Below are 23,070 nucleotides of genomic sequence, written 5' to 3'. Positions count from 1 at the left end.
AGGCCTCTTCCTGAGCACAATACAACCTAAACAACGTCAGGAATGGGACTGTGGAGCCTAAAAAAATGTGTGTGACGAACAACAATAGCCCTTGGGTGTCGATGACTCATCAGCATTCCAAGGTGGGGGACAAACTGCCTCATCAGCCCCTCAGAGCATGCTATTGCTACTAATAGTAAATGCAGGAGATGACATAATAAATTGTACATAGCATGTCCATGACACACCGATTATCATGACTAGAAAAACAGAGACTAAAAAGTTGGGTCTTCATCCGTGAAAAAGACTCCTCTGCATCTGTCCCCTATTTAAAAATGTTATATGCCCATAGATCTTCTCAGGAGATATTGCTGGTTAATGTAGTTTTCAGGCAATAGGGTTTTGGGTAATGGCCTTTAAATAATCTCTGTCATAATGATGGGGCCCTGAAGAGTGACTGCATTTATCACAACTTGGCACAGCCATAGTTTAATGCAGTACCATTGTGCCCTCAACACAATCATTTCTCCCATGTCCCCTTGTAAGCCCAGTCATACTGGACATTAATTTTAATGACATTCTTTACTAATTGTGTTTTTTTAATTTATTTCCCTCCATCAAAGCACAAGGAGGATGTGCAATGGCTTGTTATAAAGCACTAAAATCAGTACAAATAGCTACAGGACAAGAACCCCTGTTTGGGATAGTTTTCTAGGTTTAAAACCTTTTCAGATTACAAGATTAATGCTACAACCAAGTGAAATCTTTGACCCACTAGTTAATCACCAACAATAACTTTAGTACATGGCAAACCCCCCTTTTTGTTTGACAGAGGATCTTTCCTTTTGCTACTATCAAATTCTTAGTTTTTCTTTTGGAACTGATGGGTGACCTGTTCTAATTTACCCCTCGATTTCTACAACAACACAAACATATATTAGACTGTAACTCTTTCATTCCATACGTTGCTGCCTTGCTGATTTCATTTCAGAATCTTTCCTGTAAAGCCTGAAGACAGGAATTGCACATAAAGCACTAAGCTTCTCTCTTTTTTTCATTCTTGCATTTTATATCAATGAGTCTATTGCTTTACACTGTAGTGCATGACAGCTGTTGAGTGTGAACCTACTTTAATAGCTCTCCCCCTGCATTTAAAGTATTTTGTTTAATCCTGAGTCATTAATTAATTTGGGAATATTATAATAGTTTCTTATCAGATGTATTCAGTTTCCAGATGTTTGCAGGTGTCTTATATGGTAGTCGTTAGACTGACGTTCTTAACTTTTATAGATGAATATTGCCGAAAACAGGCAAGGCCACATGAGTTAAAAACAAGCATTACTCCTAGTTGGCCCCTTTGTGCTATTCAGCAGCAGTATACAGATGTCAGACAAGGACATGGAACCTCTTTTGCCCCTTATTACATTTAGTGTAGCATTTTGTAGCCATTCTATTACTTTTAATAAGAGTGGGCTACAAACTGGTTGCATGGAAGCATGACCTTTGGAGGTGGCTGTGTCCATCGAGACCTCGTTCCAGGCTCAGTACATATCGGGATTTTTATTAAAGATTTCTTATTTAGGTTACAGGTCCTCTCACAGTACTAGTTGGTAGGCTGTAGTTTGTTAGAAGATGCCTTATGGTGGATTATTCACTAGGTAATATATAGAACAAGACAAGCTGAGTAGCAACTAACTTTCTAATGCCCAATTCCAATTTGTCAAAAGTGAGAGTCTCATTACTGGATTGTCCAGAAAGTAATAAGGCTTCAAAAGTATTGCATTATTAAAACGACACTCTTTTGAAGACCAATCTGTGAAATGTAACCCACAGAGTAAATGTGACCTACTGTAATGTATGTTTAGAGTGTTGTTTTGGATAGAACTCCATTAGAGGCATTTTCTGGTGGTGCTACAGTACTGATGTGCATGTGTTCTGGCACTGAGCTGGCGATCTCAGTACAACAGGGCAACACAAGAACAATTCTTCACACTTTGGTGTCCGCAGTTTACCGCCCTTGCTTTTTCTTCCTTCTTTAAATGGAATTAAATATACTTTATCTTGTATACTCTCTCTCTCTATTTATATATACTCCAATAAAAATGCTTTTATTACACTTTTGTAGAGTAGTACTTTTCATGTACTGTACTTATTCCATTGCATTCTTCTCATTTCATGAAAGAAAGGTCACAAATGTGTTGGCAGTACGGTATCATCCCAAGAACTTAACACTGGATACAAATGAGAGTTTTTTTGGTTGCTGTGTGGTTTATTAATTGGAGGATCTAGTCCAGCGGTTTCTTGAAGGATCCCAGAGAATATTCTTTATCAATGTGACGGGTGAGCTTGTTCCAGACTCCTACAATCCTTTGTGGAAAGATGGGCCTCTGGTTTTTAATCCTAAAATCACATCCTCTTGATTTATACTTGTATCCTCTCATCCCCGTTTCACTGTTGATAATAAAGTAGTTGTATGCATAAGGGACATCTTCTTAAACTCCCTGGAAGATAAATACACTGTTTTAAGTCCTACAGCTCTATAAAACATGTTTTAATTGGTAACAACAGGAATACATACATTAGCAAATTTACCTCCAGTCTGGGACAATAAAATGTTCTATTGTTTTAATTATCTGCAATGTAGAAAGCTTCTCCACTTTATCTATTAATCATGGTATTACTTTGGTAGGTCAGGACAGTATATTGTATAGTAAAATAAAATAAAAATATATGCTTTATAACACTGGGATATCTCTGGTTGTTCATTAATGCATATAATGTTAATTCATCTTCACTACAGCAGATCAGGGAAAGGAAGTCTGTCTTCCAGATCACTCGACTTACCAAGGCATTTGTTCAGATGGCAGGTCGTGTAATTTTCTGCCTGTTAATTATAATTTTCTTCATGTGCTGTTACTTTAAATTGATTTCTGGAATTTTTCTGGTGTCTAATGGCATGTAATGTCTGGACATAAAACCACAGTGTTGCCTAGCTCCGAGGCAAATGCGTTTGCTGCTTTTGCAGGAGCTTTTACTTGTACTTTACTGCAGTAGAGAATAAGTGCCATCTATAACAAAAAACTGTATAATACCACTCTAGGTTATGGTGCCCCAATAACATCAAAACCAAACAACCAACAAGAATAAATCCAGAGTATACTGTGGTATACAACAGTAATGCACCACACAATTCGGTAGTAACAATTAAACAAGTCTACATTCATAGGAATTCATAGTAATTGATAGCATATAACAGTGCATTTGAAAAGTATTATAACAGCTCACGTTGTGTACATGAGCCTGTGAGAATTACTCCTTACTCTCTTTTAGAGAGTGCAAACACTCAACCCATAGGAACTGGTGTTTTGGTGTATATGGGACTAGTAGCGGCTCATGGCCATTAATACTGGTCAGGGGCTCCCTGAATCGCTAATTATGCCCACTTTTGAAAGTAGACAGTATATAGCCATTTCTTCTAGCGGCTCACAAAACGCTGCGGTGGCCTACATACTTTAAAAGACAATATGTAGGGAAAACAATACTGAATTCTGTGTAGAACAGCCACAAGAGCCGTGTTTTCTCATACTTTGCACTTGAAAATGTCTTGTACGTTTTCCCCTTGTCCTTTGTTTGTTGAGTAATGTTAATATCTGGTCTGTCGGGGCCAAGCTGTTTAATTACCAACTTGTCTTGTAATTATAGTTGTTCAAATGTGTGTGTTTTTTTTTTAAAGAAACTCTACAGTTACACACAGCAGGTGCAGCTACATTGAACGCCATCTTTACAGTCGCCTAAATGTGCTTACTGACACACTGACACTGACACTGCAGACTCATGACCTAAATGCATATTTGTGTGAGAGAGGTAACCCTGGCCAATTCAGGCCATTCCAACCCAAAGCTTGACCAGTTTTGAGATACCATTTGGGGAATTCCAGTCCCACACAGCTGTGACATAGCCTAGTTTTGAATCAGCACTGTTATTAATATCAGTTGTGGTCCACATCTACTGATTCTGAATGGCTATAACAGGTACAGCACGCTCCAAAGTGTGGACTGTCACAATAGTGTATAGTCTAAATCCATGACTTCAGTGTTTTGATATATGGAACCTTGATTCCATATAGATTTTATTTCTTATGAATAATTGAAAACTCTTTCATGTGTTTAGCGAAAAATTATGTGGTGGGATGGAAAAAGAAAACACTCAGTTGCTCATTTGTAAGGGATCTATACATTCTTGTGTAGCCTCCTGTAGAGCTGTACTAGACTTATCTTAAGCAGAAATACAAGCAGAAAATGCCTAAATCACATAGGCTTAATGCATATTCAGAATCTAAAATATTCTATGCAGGAGTAGAGAATTTCAATGCTATAAACCCCAGATATAAAGTTGTAAAACTCATGATTTACCTGATATTTATTTGATAATTGTCTACGCTGGAAAAAACTAAATGATTAAGTGGGGCCCTGCATTTTATGCTACTTTCTTAGGCTGCACTTCATTCCTCCCTGTCTAAGGTGGCCATCTTAGATTAACCCAGTTATTGATTAATAATCTCAGGATTCCTTCATCTCAATTAGTCTTTCTGTGAAGGCCCTTAGTGCGTTGATTAAACAGCAGCAGCTATGGACATTTATTGAAAGGGACATGCATCCCTTTATTACACATACATTCAGTATTATTTGTTAGAATGTGTAACTAAATCATTTAGGCCTAAATGTTTTACTTTACTATTAGGAACACATTATTTGTCAAACAAAAGATTACACAAAACAGCAATGATTCCTGGAACAATTTATATAAAATATTGAATTCATAACATCAATGCTGTAACATATTACAAAGATAACATAATAATACTAAAGCAAGGTTGCTTGCAAGCAGCAAATTTCACGAAAGAAAATGTCCCGTGGATTAAATGTAATTTTAGTATTATATTTAAGTTAACGCTGCCGTCTGACAGATTGATATCAGAAGAAATACTTCTTTCAACATCTATAGACTTGGTAACAACTAACAAATATATTTTAGCTTGTCGTGATGAATTGGGAAATAATTTTTCATTTTTAATGCAAACTAATTTCAAACTTTGCACATTTGTTTAACACTACAGTTTTGGTGAAATGCTTTCGATGAAGCCTAAGTGAAAAAGGGATTTATTTGGATTGATATTCAGAAGCAGAATACCAAGGGCTCCATCATGTTATACATGGCTCAGGTGGCAACTTTATTAGTCAAGTACAGCCATCTTGTTGGCTCGCTTCTCTCAGGTGCTCTTTAAACCATAGTATTATACTTAGGCAGTGTATACATATTTTTTAATGGTTGCAACCAGATAATAAGGAAGAAGGCTAACAGGTCAAGTATGAAGGCTAACACTGAAACAGCACATCTAAATGCTCAATGACGCATAGGTTTAACTATAAACATGGCTGACTCAACATTTTACAATATTCTGAACATAATAAATAGCTTATTTCTCTGTGCAAATGGGACATCGCTTATGGTGTTTCTTGTGATGCTTTACATAATTAAATACATTTTAATTTACAACTGTCTTTTATAAAAGTTGAAACTTAATCATCTTATCAAAGTGGTTAAGAGAGAAATAGGCCCTTGTGAATACTGACAAACAAAACTGCATGCTTCATTGTAACTAATAGGCATTTCTTATGCTTTTAGGCACAGTTTAATTAATTGATTCCGCCATTATATTTCAAGTTAACATTTTTATAGCCACCATTGGGAGAAAACAAGTCCAGCAAAACCCAGACAATGCAGGAATTATAGTAGGATACTAACTTTTATCATTGTTTATTTTAGTTGAAAGTGGTTAAGTTCATGTTTTTTGTTTTTTGTTTTTAAACTTACGCAGTTTTTAAACTTTAAACTTTAAAAATTCCATCTCGACAGGTCCTACAATGTTTAAAATTATGTCTTCTGGGAAAATAATTTGCCTTAGATGTGTACAATTTATTTGGGCCTACAATATTCAAAATTATTTCACAATTACCTAGAATTATCTTATAAATGTATTCAATCAGAAAAGCTATGAGCACTTTTTCAACATTATTATGTTGTGAAGTCTTATTTTCCTACCCTCGATAATGTGTGGGTGGTTTTCGGAGTGATGGAAGTCTGAAGATGGCTTGGCATCTTTATTGAATTACCGTTTGTTTTTCAATACAGGAGACACAATATCAGCACCTTACCCTTAAATTACAGTAACAAGATTCCCCTTTTTTCCCAGGACTAATGTCTGCCAGTTTCCCTTATTAGACAATAAGAAACAGACAGATTCACGAAAGTAACTGCAAACTTTTGGTCACTGAAATGCATTTTTTTATATTATGAAATGCATTTGTTTTTTTAGAGGATTACACTGTATCAGCTTACCTTATATAATAATATTTAATGACCTTATATATAATGTCAAGTTCCACTTAGTAAACAGGAAGACGGTTATTTGATATGAAAAGTACACATCAGATATGAAACTGCATTTTATTTCCTTATTTATGTCGACTTTCAAGCTTGACTGAAACTGTATCTTTTATTTTTTTCGGCAGAAAGAGACCCTACACTTTAACTGGTCAGCTTGAATCACAAGGTAAGTGTGTTTCTACTTTACAGTGTGCACACATTTCATGTCTTGAAGCAAACCAGACAATTATCAATCTGTTCAGTTGGCCTGCCAAGAAAGGTTCTATGCATTTTGCTCTTTCATTTTCTTATTACTTTAAATTGATGGTTCAGCTAAGAAGCCTTCCTTTGGGTAATGTAAATAAATTTGTTTCTTATGTCGTACATTTGCATTTACATAGATTTGGGCAAATAGGTGAATTTCATTGAAAGGCAATAGGATGCTATTTTTAATACAATTGTATACTAAGAGTGCATAGTATTGTATTTTACTTTGGTAATGAAAAGTACACAATGGTAATAGCTTCCAGTAACACAATGTGTAGGGGCTGGAGGGGTTACACTGACAAGAGGGCTTTGTCAGGCTAGTGAAGGAAGTGATGCTCCAGGGGACAGTCAATCACAGTAACCTGAAGCAAGAAAAAAAGGATCGATCAGTGAAGAATGAGAGAGAGAGAGAAAGAAGAAAGACATTCAAGCAGGGAAATCAAATATTTATTTTAGAGCTTCAGTCAGGCACAGCCTTTTTCAAAGCTACTGCAAATTCTTGTATCAAGTGAAGCATGCCAGTGCTTTTCCCAAACACGGGCCTGTGTGTGTCTATTATGGTATTTATATTTATTGAAAAACAAAACAAAACTCAAAAAGACCCGACCCCGGATAATAACGGGACACGTTCAGGCTGATTCATGGGTATCAGAAAAAAACAAATTACTGTACAGAATATAGTCATGTAATTTCAGAACGTGTGCACCAGTGCTCTGTTTTATATGGCGTTTTCTCTTAAGATACCCTATACATTGTTTTGCCTATTGTAAGTGTCTGAGAATTACGCAGCGGACGTAAACTGATATTCATCAGATCAAGATAGTCCATGAAGGAGATCTAATTTTCTAGTTTAACCTGTTTTCTGAATGGCTGAATGTCATGGGAATTGTTGTTCAGAAAAATTAAGCTCAGAATTGTTCTTCTTCTGATGAAGTTAAATGGCAAGCATTGGGCAGTTAATTAATACCAAAGACACCAGAAATAAGTCTTTAGACATTGAGATTCTCGTTTTATTTTTCTTATATGTTCCCATTCCTTCAGACAAATGATTGTCCTTGAAAGTCTAAAAAAGGGTTGGTTGGTTTTAGGATGCTTGATGCGAGACACGGATGGTGTTTAACTCTTGAATTAATATTCTTGGTTGTATAGTCTCTGCATATAGACCCCTGCTTATTGAGGATTTTAGTAGATATATTATTTTATATATCTTTCTTTAATGGAAATTTAAAATATTACAAAAATTGTCTAGTAATCTTGGTGCACCACTTTTGAAATTTTATAACATTCAATTGTAATCTTTATTTTGACAGGTTTCCCATGTTACAATACATACTTAATTTGCTTTGCCGTGGTTTTCCATGGTTTTCATTCTACTTTACTAGACTTCGTTATGCTTTACCAACATCTCTGTTTGCTTTTCTAAACTGCAGTCAACTGTTATGAGGACCAGATCGTAGCGTTTAGAGAATCAGACTACTATTCCATGTAGGTTTTCTTAAGTGGATGCTTAAGTCACATGCCACATGCAGAGACATCTTAATGCTCTGTAAATGTTAGCGCGACGCTGTAATGCTTCTGTTTAAATGTCACTTTTAATTAGGAGTGCTCAGTGCTTTGACTTAGTGGAGAGTACATGTTACATAAGGTCTTGAATGGCTATTGGAGTGTGTATTTTTAAATTATTCATAATGCCATGATTTCCGGAGCAGGCTTCTCTCCCAGTTTGCTGTGTTTATGCAAACTGTGATCACTGTAAACCAGACTTTTCTTCTGTCCTTTATTATTGTTATTATTATTTTTATGTACTTACTAAAATCCAGATACAAACGGAAGAATATACTGGCATATTTGAAAGCAATCACATCTGATGGGATCTTGACAGATTTCCCCCCTGCCTTTTTCTTAAAAATAAATAAATAAATACATTATGTTATTTTGCGGTATGACTGACCGCAAACATCTCAAAACACATGCTATTAAAATCAAAATGGTTTTGTTGAAATGGAAAAGAAAATAAGGCCGCTGCTGTTTCTGATAGTCCAAAATTACTACTGTGTTATTTAGATAAATGATGGGTTTGGGGGATATATCTTTTATCCCTGTTTTTGTTTTTTTGTTTGTTTTTTGCCAACATCATTTAAGCTATTTCCTTACTTGAAGTATGTTGTTACCATACTGTGTAAAAATCGATTGATGCTTGTTCAGTCAGTTGCATGGAAATGTCCATTTACATAATACAATACAAGAAATAGCACTTTCACAGGGAGTTGTATTTAAGGCACAATAATAGTCTTTGTTTAAAATTATTCACAATTCTAATTACTTTGCCCTTTTAGAATTGCTACTTGCAGTTCATGCTGGCATCTAATGTATAGCACTAAATCTGAAACGGTCCACCTATGTCAGTACAGAATTGGGCAAGGAAGAGACTTGAGGCAGCACTCACACAAAACAAAACACAATTGTATTAGGTTCCACTAAGCTGGATTTTATTGCCGAAAGATGTGATGGCTTTCGTCACAGAAAATACCAGAGGTAGATCCCTGACAGTGTTAGCGAAGTAGTTAGACTTGTTCTTCATGGACAGTAGAAGATTTGGAGTTAACAATCATCCCAGCTGAGCTTCGTACTGTCAAAGGACATAAAACCATCAAAGTTGATCAATGCTCGTGATAATCTTTCAATTTTCTTGGAAAAGTGTCTGATAGACCTATGAATGTTACATTTTGCTGTGATACAAGAGGCTTGGCATTCTTGTTTTCCAAAAGAGAGTAACACTTCCCATGCATGCTTGAAAATGGTTTGGAATGAAGTCCGTTTTCATATTGAATCACCAATAAAATAATATACATTTAACTTAATCTCTATTAAAATTCCATTCCATAGCTGTGTCACATCGAATACAAACAGAATTAACCAGAAGAGAAGGGGGAATTGGGTTTTCTGCTTAATGAATTCCAGGGGCTGAGCATGCTAACGAGTCCATTATTCCAATCCTTGTTTGAGTAATTAACATTTTGCAACTAAAACTATTAAAGACTTGGGTGCTCTTGTCAAATTAAGTCAGCCATAAATTCTGATAAATATTTGCATAATTTGTAGACAGCCATGGGGAAGGCATTGTGCATTTGGCAATATCAATGACAGTGCTATAAATCTAAGCGGACCGTTTGCATCAGTGTCTGAATAATTCAATAAACGAAAGCCTGTCTGCTTGCATGTTTGCGTAAATGTTAAATGAGAGAGCCTACGTTTACAGGTGTTTGAGAAAGCCATTCAACATGCAGGGGGTGACCCGAGATTGTCGGCATTCAAAGCAAGATTCTTTTCAGAATTCTGACAGTAGATCTTCAAAATGCTAGGTTGAGCCTCATTTCCATGCTTTCGATTCGAGGGTAACCGCTTACATATGCAGCTCAGCTTTAGGACAAGGCAATGTGTTGCTCTATATAGTCATTTGCACAGATCAGCACCACCACTCTTGTTGCACTGGATGGACTAGTAAATCAGACTGAAATGAGAAATCTACGGTGGTGTGGGATTTTGCATGAAAACTCTGTGCCCATAAAAGCCTGACTTCATCAGGTTAACACAATTGTTACGAGAATGGGAAAGGGGGTGGGGGGCATTGGTGGCATTAGCGAGTTGGATAGTTGGATCAGTGTTTTGCCGGGGAGTGGAAGCTATTCTCAGGTTTCCATCCAGTCTTTTTTTGCAATTAAAGTCCTGTAAAATAAAAATACTTTACAACAGGCTTGATGGAAACTTCAAATGTCGATTGAATGTCGGAAACATCGACCAAAAGGTTTTATGCGACAAATGACAGTTGGAAATGGGTTTTACTGATTACTAATGCCTGTCAAATAAGTTTGCAGTCTTGTGACTAAAGTGCTTTTGCAGGAAATTATGTAAAAATGTAAATAGTTTTACGAATTTTGTTTGCTACACATCTTTGCTTGGAAAATGAGCATTTTCTTTTTATGCGAACTTACGAATTTTCACACAAAACGTGTTTGATAAGTGAGTGGATGGAAACATAGCTTATGTGCTCAACTTACCTGCTCTTTACCTAGACTGTTATTTGGATTATTAACTACTCAGGCAACAATAGCTGCAGTAAAGACTTCTCAAAAGCGGCAAAACAGAAAATTACATGGGTAATATTGCAGGGTTTCCATTGTGTAAAAACTGATAAAGAGAAATACAAATCATAGTATGAAGCTGTTTTAGTTATTTACTGACAACCAGATTAATTTCTAAATGGAAGAGGGTTAAAAGTGTAATACAAATCCATCTCTTTAGCCTGGAAGAGAGAAGATATTAAAGCTTCCCGAGATCCTGAATGACAACGAATGACAAAGTTAACCCTTAGATAGTTTGCAACAAACAAATACGAAACATGACATAATATTAAGGTGGTATTGCAAGCATACAAACTGCAAAGAGAAATACAATGCTATACAGTATACAGCAATTTAGTGGAGTTTCAAATAGAAAATGTTCTTTGTATGCAGGTTTTGGGTTCTCGAAACTGCTCAGTAGGCTGCTATAGGTTAGAAACCAGTTCAATTATCCAAGAGATTGTTAAGACCAAGGATATAATTGTTCTCAGCTGTGAGTCCAGGGTTTTCTGTATTTGTTACCAAACCAGTGAGTCAAGGATCCTAATTGTCTAGAGTTGATGTGGCAGCTGGGACAATTGTTTCCACACAGCACACAGGCTGTAACATTATTTGACAGTGTGCACGGCTTAATTTACAATTGATTTCTCCCTCTAAATGTTTGCGAGTCTTCATGTTGCCTGTTTTGCCAATTAAGCCGCTAAAGTGATATTTCAGAAGCACTCACTGTTGTGACACGGACGGCTGGTATTGGATGCAAATGGGGGCAGTGGTTGCATTGCCTGAGTGGGAAGACAACATAACCATTTACCTACTGGAGACAGCTTGTTATGACATGAAATGCACTTTCCACTGTAGAGTGTAGCCACGAGGAATAAGAAAAAATAAAAATACAAAAGCGTCAAGAGTTTAACCACTTACGAAAGCACGGTTCATTCAACAATTGGATCACTAGAATGTGCTATAAATCTAAGCAGGTCCGTCACATTAGTGTCTGAATAATTCAGCAGATGATAGCCTGCCTAGGTTAATAATTACGGGGAAGAAACCAAGGGAACTACAATTGTGTGTGATTTATGATCATTTTTTCCTTCTGTCAGGCGAAGTATGGCCATTTTCTGACAATCCTCATGGCTTTGTTGCAGTTGGCTAAGATTTAAGTAGCAGAGCAAATTTAAAATTTACAGGCTGTATTCTTTGAGGGAGCTCATATATAGTTGTGTGCTTTCTTCTGTATCTAATCTCCAACCATTCTCAGTCCACCCATAAACAGCAGGGAACTAAGAATGGTTTATGACGATGATGTTTCTATAGTACAATACAGGTAAACCATGAAATCGTTGTCCTAAGTCAAAGTCATCAATCAGAATTCTGTTACCAATGGAAATTTAATTAGCCGCCAGTCACCGTTGAAGTTGGATTTTGTATGATTGACACAAAAGAATAATAAATATTGTCCGAACGAATCCTCAAGTTTATATATTAACTGCATGGTGTGGGCAAGGCAGGGCAGCTTCTCAGAGAATAGGAGGTGGAGTACATTAATACAACAGGTATTGCAAATGCATTTTTTTCTAAATGTCATTGTTAATGTAGTTTGGAGAGCTTTTAAAATACATCTTATGAAACACCACATTTTCAGTATCAGCAGAAGCCGCTTTGGTTTTATTTTTGAGTTGAATGTCAACAAATTTTACATATTAAAGCGCACTGTCTATAGCCCACTAAAATACTTGTATCTAAATGAATATATATATATATATATATATATATATATATATATATATATTTTTTTTTTAAGTATTGACAAATTAGGCCTTATTGTTTAAGAAGTTAGTGAATAAAAAGCAAGTGTAACCACTTTCCTATTGGGAAATGCATTAAGAAAATAACTCGCTGACAGTTTCTATGTACAAGCACATCACACATACAAGATGATAAATGATAAATAAATGTTTAAAATGGAGAAAGCTTTGTGTGGAGTGAGTTTGTGTTATGACTGTGCCGTGCATTAAAAAAATGTTTTAAGGTGTTCTGAATAGATTTTTCAGTTGTGTACTAGGTGTTGTGGTTTATGACTGCTTTCATTACAATAGATGTATTGCTTTCATGTTTTTAGATCAATTTTTAACAGAACAGGAGCAGTTTACTAATGTAAGGCAATCCGCCACCAGCAGAGAGGTATAGGGCTCCACATCATGTCACATCCCAGCGATCGAACAAATACATTTCCCCATTAATCCAAAATGAAAGGTCTATCTATGAAATTTGCAAATTGCATCCAAATATGTCAGTTGTTTGGAACTCCTTTGGTTGTGTAAACAGAAAAGCCAGTCAAACGTAATATGAAAATTACAGTTTGGTAACAAATCATGAAAACATTTAGTTTTCTTTTGATATGTTCATTATGCTGAAAAAGACCAGTTATTTTCTTTAAGTCTTTCTTTCTCTGTAAATGCTGTTAAAGGAATAATGGGCAATAACCCATAAGTCTTTGTTAAAATTATTTTTGTATTAATCCATAGTATTATTTGAGATTGGGGATCTTATTACAGAAAACACAGAACACATATATATGTAGCAGCAGTAGCAGCCTATATTGATCCATTGCTGGTTGAAGGCCTCCCAGATGTGTCCAGCTTCAATCTCTAGCATCCCTTTTCCATGACATGCCTGCAATGTGTATTTGGTTGGAAAAAATATACCTTTAAAAGTGACCCATTATACACTCACCTAAAGGATTATTAGGAACACCATACTAATACTGTGTTTGACCCCCTTTCGCCTTCAGAACTGCCTTAATTCTACGTGGCATTGATTCAACAAGGTGCTGAAAGCATTCTTTAGAAATGTTGGCCCATATTGATAGGATAGCATCTTGCAGTTGATGGAGATTTGTGGGATGCACATCCAGGGCACGAAGCTCCCGTTCCACCACATCCCAAAGATGCTCTATTGGGTTGAGATCTGGTGACTGTGGGGGCCAGTTTAGTACAGTGAACTCATTGTCATGTTCAAGAAACCAATTTGAAATGATTCGACCTTTGTGACATGGTGCATTATCCTGCTGGAAGTAGCCATCAGAGGATGGGTACATGGTGGTCATAAAGGGATGGACATGGTCAGAAACAATGCTCAGGTAGGCCGTGGCATTTAAACAATGCCCAATTGGCACTAAGGGGCCTAAAGTGTACATCCCCCACACCATTACACCACCACCACCAGCCTGCACAGTGGTAACAAGGCATGATGGATCCATGTTCTCATTCTGTTTACGCCAAATTCTGACTCTACCATCTGAATGTCTAAACAGAAATCAAGACTCATCAGACCAGGCAACATTTTTCCAGTCTTCAACTGTCCAATTTTGGTGAGCTTGTGCAAATTGTAGCCTCTTTTTCCTATTTGTAGTGGAGATGAGTGGTACCCGGTGGGGTCTTCTGCTGTTGTAGCCTATCCGCCTCAAGGTTGTACGTGTTGTGGCTTCACAAATGCTTTGCTGCATACCTCGGTTGTAACGAGTGGTTATTTCAGTCAAAGTTGCTCTTCTATCAGCTTGAATCAGTCGGCCCATTCTCCTCTGACCTCTAGCATCAACAAGGCATTTTCGCCCACAGGACTGCCGCATACTGGATGTTTTTCCCTTTTCACACCATTCTTTGAAAACCCTAGAAATGGTTGAGCTTGAAATCCCAGTAACTGAGCAGATTGTGAAATACTCAGACCGGCCCGTCTGGCACCAACAACCATGCCACGCTCAAAATTGCTTAAATCACCTTTCTTTCCCATTCAGACATTCAGTTTGGAGTTCAGGAGATTGTCTTGACCAGGACCACACCCCTAAATGCATTGAAGCAACTGCAACTGAGAAATTGAACAGGTGTTCCTAATAATCCTTTAAGTGAGTGTATTTAAGGTTTACATTAATTCATCAGTGAAAGGAGATGGCACAGGGAAATGTTGGTGCACAAGTAACTGCATACTGTAACTGCATATTCAATATAATATCATATGGAGTATTCTGCTGAGAAAAAAAAAAATCCAACAGCATTTTATGTGCGGTTGTGAAGGGGTGAGAGTCAGATTTTTCAATTCTAAGCTCCCTCAGGTGTTATGCAGTGCAATATTATTATTCTAGTATTTGTATTTAGCCTTTCCTTGTTGAATATTTTTTTTTAATAACTGAATGATTATTGGAATCCAAATCAGAATTATACAATTACAACAGATGAAACAAAAACAATGTCCTCCAGATGTATTCATAATTGAATAAATAGGAAAAACATAGAACGATTTACAGATTGGATAATGTGTGCTGCTGGAAAAAAGTCTATACATGTTATACTGTAATCTTATATATACTGAGAAAAGTCATATTTGTCAACAATAAGTAATTTAATTTTTAATTTTTGATAGGGTCACATTTATTCTTACCCATATAGTTGGATCCTCTAGCTGGATCACACTGACTAGATGCCTCCTATAGTGTCCAATGAGGTTCTGGGGGAATTGTCAAAAATTCTGAGGGAATTTTTGACAATTCCTTCAGGCAGAATAGCTCTAGGTCTTTCAAACCGTTTGGTCTCTGTTTGTAAACTGCCTCCTTAAGCTCAAGCCACAAATGTTCTATTGGATTGAGGTCTGCAGATTTGAGATGTTTTCAGGGGTATGAATACATGTGGAGGGCACTGTACATACATACATAAATACATGGTAAGAAATGCCTTGGTGAAATAAAAATAATAGTTATACTTAAAGAAGGACTGCATTTGTTGCAATCTTTTAAGTGTATGTAAAACAGTGTTTCCACAAGATGTCATATGTCAGGAATGATGTAGGTGATCTTTGGGTCAAGGACGCATCTTGCATACAACCTACAGTCATTCATCTACACTGATTTTGTGAAATAAATTAGTCAATTTACATATAGAAATGTGCTGATATTATATTTATGTATCAATATGGCAATGCTACAATTATACCTGGGAAAACAGCACTACAGTTCAAACAAGGTAGGCGGCTGTTTTGTGTACACAGGGAGAGAGCTGTGAGTAAGAGGATGTGTCATTTCACACCCTCGAGAAACAGTGCAGCCACAAACAAGGGATATACAATATCAAAAGACAATAGCAGGAAAGGCCTAGCTGCAACTGTGATACTAATCCTGCACTGCATGAAACGAATACCTTTCATTGAATTTTTGTCTTATTTGTGTTTGCTTTTAATATTGATGTATTCATTCTGGGACAAAATGCAGAGTATCTTAACGAGGCTCAGCTTGGGGGTTTAGTTTCTATCATCACTGTAGCTGCAGCTTGAGGTTTATGGACCTTCTCTTCCTTTGACTCGGTCTCGTGGCGTTTCACAGAAGCAGCTTCTTCAGAGCCTGTCATATGTCTGCTGAGCTGTTAAACGGCCACGGTTTGAATGATTAGGGCTGTCAGGTTGGCTCGTGGTAAATCACAAGGACAGACAAGCCTGTGAAATGAGTCGACTCATACACTCTTAATTATCTGCAGTCTGTGCAGTTACCAGTGTGCGGTAATGGAAGGACCCAAGGGAGCTGCCCTGAGCTCGGACTGATATTAACTCTGGGCTTCTCCTGTGACTGTATTAACCCCACCCCCTCACATCCACAGGCTTAGGGTCTTGATGCTTGAGATCGCACTTCAGGCAGGAGAAGCCATGTCCTTCAGCTGATTATTAAAGCATTAGACAATAGTCAATTACAGTGCTGCCTTACATTCATTGTTTAGCCTTTGGCTCCAGTCTTGACCAGTAGCATTTCCAGGTCAGGTTGAGGGGGCGGAGGGGCGGGTATTGCAACTCCCTTTTTTAGATTAAAACCAAAAGCATGCAGATTTCTGTAGCAAGAAGTGAGTTGCAATGGACTATAACAGTGGACTGTTTTTAAAAACTCTTTCCCTTGCTGTTTGTTGAGTGTGGGTGTTTATCAGTTATTAAAAGGGTTACCAGCTAACCCAGGCGAAGGAGATTTCTGCGGCACGGAGTAGGCTGGAGAGACATGCCAGCAGCTCTTGATGAATAACCCCCCAACTTAAGAGGCTGACAAGCGAAACTGTGTCTGAATTTGTTTCAGGTGGGTTGTTATTTTACACAATTAGCCAGCGATAAAAGCCGTATCTGAAATTAATGATGCTCCAGGTTACAACAAAACGGGGAGCTTGGCAGTGATCAGATTTAGCAAAAAACAAAACAATACTGACAACAAAAAGAACAAAGGGAAAAGAAAGAGGTGTAACCTAATTAAAACTTCTGCACCAGTGCATGGTAAAAAATTGCTTATTTATCTGCAATGGCTGTAACATAAGCCATACATGTTATTGTGTTGCAGAATAGAAGACTAGGTACCTCAAAAAACTCTTGTCCCTCTACTGAACCTTGTGCACTATTAAAAGTTTTCCATTATCAGGGAGTGCAAGAGTGAATTTCTAGCTGAATATATTTAGGTTATCTTTTACAAAGCACACACAAAAATAAGTGCTGTTTTTATTCAGCAGGTCTGACAGTAAAAATATATGTATTAGATATACTGACACTGTGATGTGTGTCGTTTTCATCTTCATATTGCTGCAGCCAGGATGCTTACATTTATTTTTTACAAAAAAAGTTATCAGCAGTTCAGAAACTCTCCCACTGCCCACATTTTTAGAAATTATTGAACTGTTTACTGACATGAAAATCCTATGTGGTTTTTCGGTCGCTAAACCTCTTTCCATGGGTCCTTACAAACCCTATAAAGCTATACTGATAAAATGCTGACCAGTAGGTGGCTCCAAAAGTTGCCTATAGATGCTTTATAACAGATATACCAAGACCAAAATCAGTTTACTCCAGTCTTATTAAGAAAAAATAGTCATACTTGGTTCTGCAGGTCAGATGATAATGCTTCGCCTTTCACTAGCACTATCTATCTAAGTATATATGTATAAAACAACATTATTTTCAGCCTTATTTAACAGGTTTAAAGGTTCTCTGAATGTTTTTATAGGGACAACCAATGTTAGTGGAACTTGAGGAGTGTTATAGAATTATAGTATAACTTGTGGGGGACTGTAGTCAACCAAAAACATGGTTCTTCTAAAACACTTACTATTTACATGTATTTGTTTGTATTTAATTCGTTATTCTTTACTTTACTTTACTGAAAGATTGAGGAAGCAATGGAGTGCAAGAATAGATACCACCATGGTACTTCATCCAATAATGCTAAGCTCTCCTGCAGTCATTCAAAATATCGTGCTTCCACATTCAGAGCTGACTGCTTTCAACAGAAGAGAGACCTAAAGGGCACTTGACTGATTCCCTCTCGTCTGCAGATACTTGGAAAGACTGTAATGTCTGGGGAATAACTGTTAAGAGACAAAATGCAATGAAGCTGTATATGAACAAACGTACATATGATGTATTACAGTGTACAGAGTCAGTGCTCAGTGAGGTTAAAGCTTATATTAATTTTGGAGATTATTATGATGATGATGATTATATTTGACATTACTTATTTTCTTTAAAATCCCAGAAGTAATCTTCAACAGTTTCTACTTTGCATTTTTTATTCTTTCTAAATTTTTTGGGGGAGGTGTGTGCATTACTCATATGTTTCAGTAATGTGCATTTGACTGCTTGAAAATGTATTAATTAATTAATTAATTAATAAGTTAAATCTTTCTTTCCTTTAGGCTGATTCACTGTTCAATAAACTATATTTCCTTAAAAAAAACAATTTAAGCTTTTTTCCCAGCTGCTTAAAATATAAATGTCCTTTTCCACAACACATGAATAACTAAAACTGAACAGCAACAACAACAAGAATCTGTTATTCAAATTAGCAACAATTTCAGAGTAGTTAGTGAGGAGAGTATTAACATTTTCATCAGCATTTTGTTATTATACACCACATTTACATGGACTAAATTGTTTTTCTCAAAATTCCGTTTATTAAGGAAGGAAGGAATTAATATTTATAGATTTCCTTCTCCCAAGAAGGTGTATGCTGCACATTAGTGCCATGTAAAATACTATTCCCCAGTAAAACTAAGCAAGCCACAACCTTCTAAATATACTTGACAAATAAATTATCATCAAAACCACATGTAGACCTTTGTTTAGATCCATTGCTCTTTGGTCTCATTTTTCTAGACAATGAGTAATATTGTGTTGCAGCCTTTGAAAATTTGCTAACATGACTCAAGACATGAGAACCTAAACCAAACACATGGATTTCATGGCTAGATCAGCTTGTGTTTTGAGTCACCAATCTGTGGACAGTAAAACAAGAAACTAATTTAAATTAACAAACATGTTGGAACATCTGGTACAGAACCTAAATATAATAAAATACTTTTCAGTTCTTTAGTTAACAAAATCCTCTGTTCCAAAATGTCAAGGCTATTAGATTGTCCAGCTCAGCATGTTTATTAGGAGGTGTGAGAAAAACAGATGTCCCTCAGATTAGTGGTGTAATTCTTAGAAATGTGAAGGGGAAAAAACATGACACAAAAAGCTCTCTGAGAATCCAGTCTTCTAAAAAAGGTAACAGCTCAGCAATTTTCAGAGTTAAAGTTCATTTTTGATGCTGTCCCATTTTAATATCAGCTTGACTGGTGACTTCTAGTATTGACAGTGATACCAGATTGTATATATTGTATCTTTGTGGCAGTAGAAAAACATTTGTTGATCTATGATTCTGTATTTTGCATTTTCATAATAATTGACAGGACACTTATTATATTTCAAACACTTTTGTTGTTTTAACAATGTAGGCCTAATGGTCATTTTTTTAAATTCCTTTTTACATTTTTAAAAGGATTGTTCCCAAACAGCGTATTAACACACGGAGGCCAGCTGGCCACAGTTTAGACCAAGTGGGTTTGAGGTTAATTCTACATTATAGTTAAATACTGTTTCAACAGCACTTTTATGTTCATGTTATAATAGGCTTCTCCTGATCTCCTGATTTCAAAGTTTAAACTTTAATTGCTATGGCTGATTGCGAGAACATAAAAACATAAGAACCAAATCCCATCTTGCTCATTTGATTTTTAGTAGCTAATCAATCCCAGAATTTCATCAATTTCTTAGACAAATCAAAAGAAACAACTTTAACTGCATTGCTGGGTAACTGGTTCCACACCCCCACAACTCTTTGTCTACAGAAGTGCCTCCTGTTTCCAGTCCTAATCTTCAGCTTGTGACCTTGTGCCCTTGTTCAGCTTAGACCTAGTCAGTCCATCAAATTTGAGATTTTAGAAGCATGTTGTATTTCAAAAACATGGTAACTTTCAGTAGTTTTCATATATTTAAACAGGTTTACATGTTGACATTTAAAATGTATACCTACTTACAGTGCAACATTTTTCAAAACTGATTCATTTATTTTCAATGTTCTACATATTTTGTTTTGGAACTAAAGATATGTTGTGAAATGTTCTTGATTTACGTTATATAATATACTTCCTGTCATACCACATACACCTCAAAGTATCTCTCCATTTATTTTGAAATGTTTTTTTTTTCTAACTATAATTTTATACGACTTGTCATAAAATCTCCTTTATGCAGTTCATTTATATTTTAAAAAACATCTGCACTTCATCTATGAAAATGATGACAGTTCAGTTTTCAGTGTAATGTTCCTTTCTGTCAGACATCAGAATAGCTTTATTTCATAGCTCTATAAGCATATTTCAGCCACGGCTTTAATATCCCTGCCTTTAAATCACAGTTTTCTGCCTACCACAATGATCAAACCTTGTTGTTTTTCTGATGTAGACAAAAGTGAATGGGACAACATAGGACCAAAAATGTATGTATGCACTAGCTTTTTCATACATTTCAATTGTCTTGTTATTCTGTTTTTCTACAGATACAGTATTTTTCTTTCATATGAGAATTCCCCCAGGATTATGGTTAATCAACAAACTAAAATGGCCTTAAAATGAATGATTTTTTATTTTTATTTTTTTGCTCCAGAGTTTTTTTCCTTTGTGAAAAATGTTTAATTATTTAATGTTATGAATCTAGTAGGAGATGACATAGACAGAGAAAATAATACTTTTTTTTTAAAGGTATCTTCTGTATTTCTTTTATCTAAGGCAATGAAATAAAGAAGCGACTAATTAAAACATCAGATCCTTCAGCACAGTGCTGCTGGTATTCTAGTGCTTGTAAAATGTACACCATGAATGAATTACGTTTCGGTGTGAAAGTGAAAGTAAATATTCAAGAGAAGATTTCTGCGTATAAACCACACTGACAAGTTTAACAGCCTATTATACGGGGGGCGCATTGCCATAATTTTCATGGATTGAGAGCTGTCTAGCACTCCCTGAGATAAAATCAACAGAACTCATTTAATTTAGGATCCCAAATGGCAGTTTGACGTGATAGCAATGCTTGGCTTATATTAAAACAGGTAGTAAACACTTTGATCAGGCAGGGGGCACGCTGTGGGGATTGCCCATGTGTTCTGGAAGTGATAAGATTTGTCCTTCAGAGCTTCAAATCCATCACCAAAGTCAGTTTTGCCAGCACTTTATATTCAATATGAAGAGACACATGCTCTATGGGTGCACAAATAAGAACAGAAACAAATAATAAATACAAGAATAAAAGTCAATTGCATCTGCCACCTAGCCTTTTTTTTTTAATCTCTGATTAATTAAACTAAGTCTTTGGACTGTGTTCTTTGATGTTTTAATATGCAGCTCACATATGTACCCAGTCATGAATTACCCCTCAGATACAGTAATAAGACTTTTTTTTTTTTTTACATTGGTGAAGGACAACAATCCAATAGCCCTTGAAGGTTACAGGAAGGCTGTGTAGAGTTGAAAAGGAAATGTTCAGACCAGCATTCTCTGTCTTCTTAATGATTTATTCCAAAATCAAAATATAACCATGACATGTGCTATCTTTAGGTGAATAATTGTGTGAAACAAAAATATGTACGTCTGATATTAAAGCAATATTGCTCTGGTGTGTTTCTATAAATACAACTCATGTAAAAAATGAATTCTCTGAGTTGTCACATAAATACATATAGGTTATCAATAAAATCCAGTTTCCTTATTAATTCATTTATTGCATTTATTCTGCTTTTAATCTCTAAAATTGGTCAGAATATTCACCTTTTTCATCTCAAAAGCCTTTTCCAATTTGAGAGAGGAATTTGGGAGCTATGCTAGTTACATGTATGGTAAAAATGCAAATTCATTCCAAAGGACTATTAAGCTTGGAACAACGCTAATTCCTTTCCCCTATGGACTTCTTAGCAATCAGCTTTGACAGCTCTTTCAGCAGCCATTTTTACCAAAGTAGGTAAATAGCATGACAAATTACTATCAAAGCAGGGAGATCAGCAGATTATTCTCCCAAAATTATAAATAGCACGACAACAATACACGGTAATACATTAAATAATAGGAAGGTGCAGCATATGTACACAGTTCCTATAAGTCTTTATTTGTTTATAGTATGCATTCAAATAATCTGCATATGTGCTGCATTTGCTTTTTTTAATGCACTGGTAAGCAGTATATTTTTGTTCCTGGAGCTGGAACATGTTGCAAATGATCTTCTAGTCTTGTGCAAAATTTCGATATTTCATGAATGTGAAACAGATGCATGTTAATCTTGCTACTCGTGACTCAAGTAAAATGTGACAGCAGTTCTGGGCAGTATTTTAATCAAAGAGAAATGAGCCCTGGCCTTAATTAAGCCACTTCGGGCCAGATTAAATCATAATTGTGACCCTCCAGCAATTAGCGAACTACAAACATGTTCTTGATTGTGGTTATATTTATGGGTGGAAAAGGCCCCCATTCAGGCACCACTGAGTACAGGTTTGTAGTTTTCTGCAGCAGGTGGGTCAAACTTAGTTTTTAATGGCCCTAGTCTTCTGTTTTTGATTGCAGTTGGCTTTCCTCCATTAGGACAGTGTTGGTTCAGAACTGACATCCAATCTTAGTGTGTTCTTCAAGTGTTGTTCAGAAGTTGGGGCAAGATTAGTAAGCATGCATTTGTAGGCAAGGCAGTTCTGAATTATGGTTAGTTGACCATTTGTTCACTTTAAATGGGACAACTAAAGTTACCTGATTTAGACTAATAGTTGCGGCTCTGCTGTGCAGACTGGCCAGACACATAATGAACTACCTTCCTATATACATAAGATTCTGTAAACTAGATCATGCTGTATAAAGTTTTATAGCAAGAAAACTAATTCCCAGAAAAATACAGTGTAACAATGTAAAACAGC

The 23,070-nt window shown here is 36.2% G+C and overlaps 1 protein-coding gene across 5 annotated transcripts in view; it reads left to right on the top strand.

The window, feature by feature from the left end:
- Positions 1–23,070, top strand: part of fut8a (fucosyltransferase 8a (alpha (1,6) fucosyltransferase)) — a 252,183-nt gene that overhangs the window by 99,081 nt on the left and 130,032 nt on the right. For 4 of the 5 annotated variants that reach the window (XM_066694455.1, XM_066694458.1, XM_066694453.1 and 1 more), the window contains one exon: positions 6,552–6,592. The gene's annotated coding sequence lies outside the window, so the exon portion shown is untranslated. Of the gene's footprint in view, positions 1–6,551; positions 6,593–14,580; positions 14,695–23,070 lie in introns of those variants that run through there. The other variant, XM_066694457.1, reaches the window with a different exon arrangement.

Source organism: Amia ocellicauda, chromosome 21 (assembly GCF_036373705.1).
Source record: "Amia ocellicauda isolate fAmiCal2 chromosome 21, fAmiCal2.hap1, whole genome shotgun sequence".
Classification (NCBI taxonomy): Eukaryota; Metazoa; Chordata; class Actinopteri; order Amiiformes; family Amiidae; genus Amia; species Amia ocellicauda.
The sequence above is the reverse complement of the archived record's forward strand: the minus strand, read 5'-3'. Positions and strand labels throughout refer to the sequence as shown.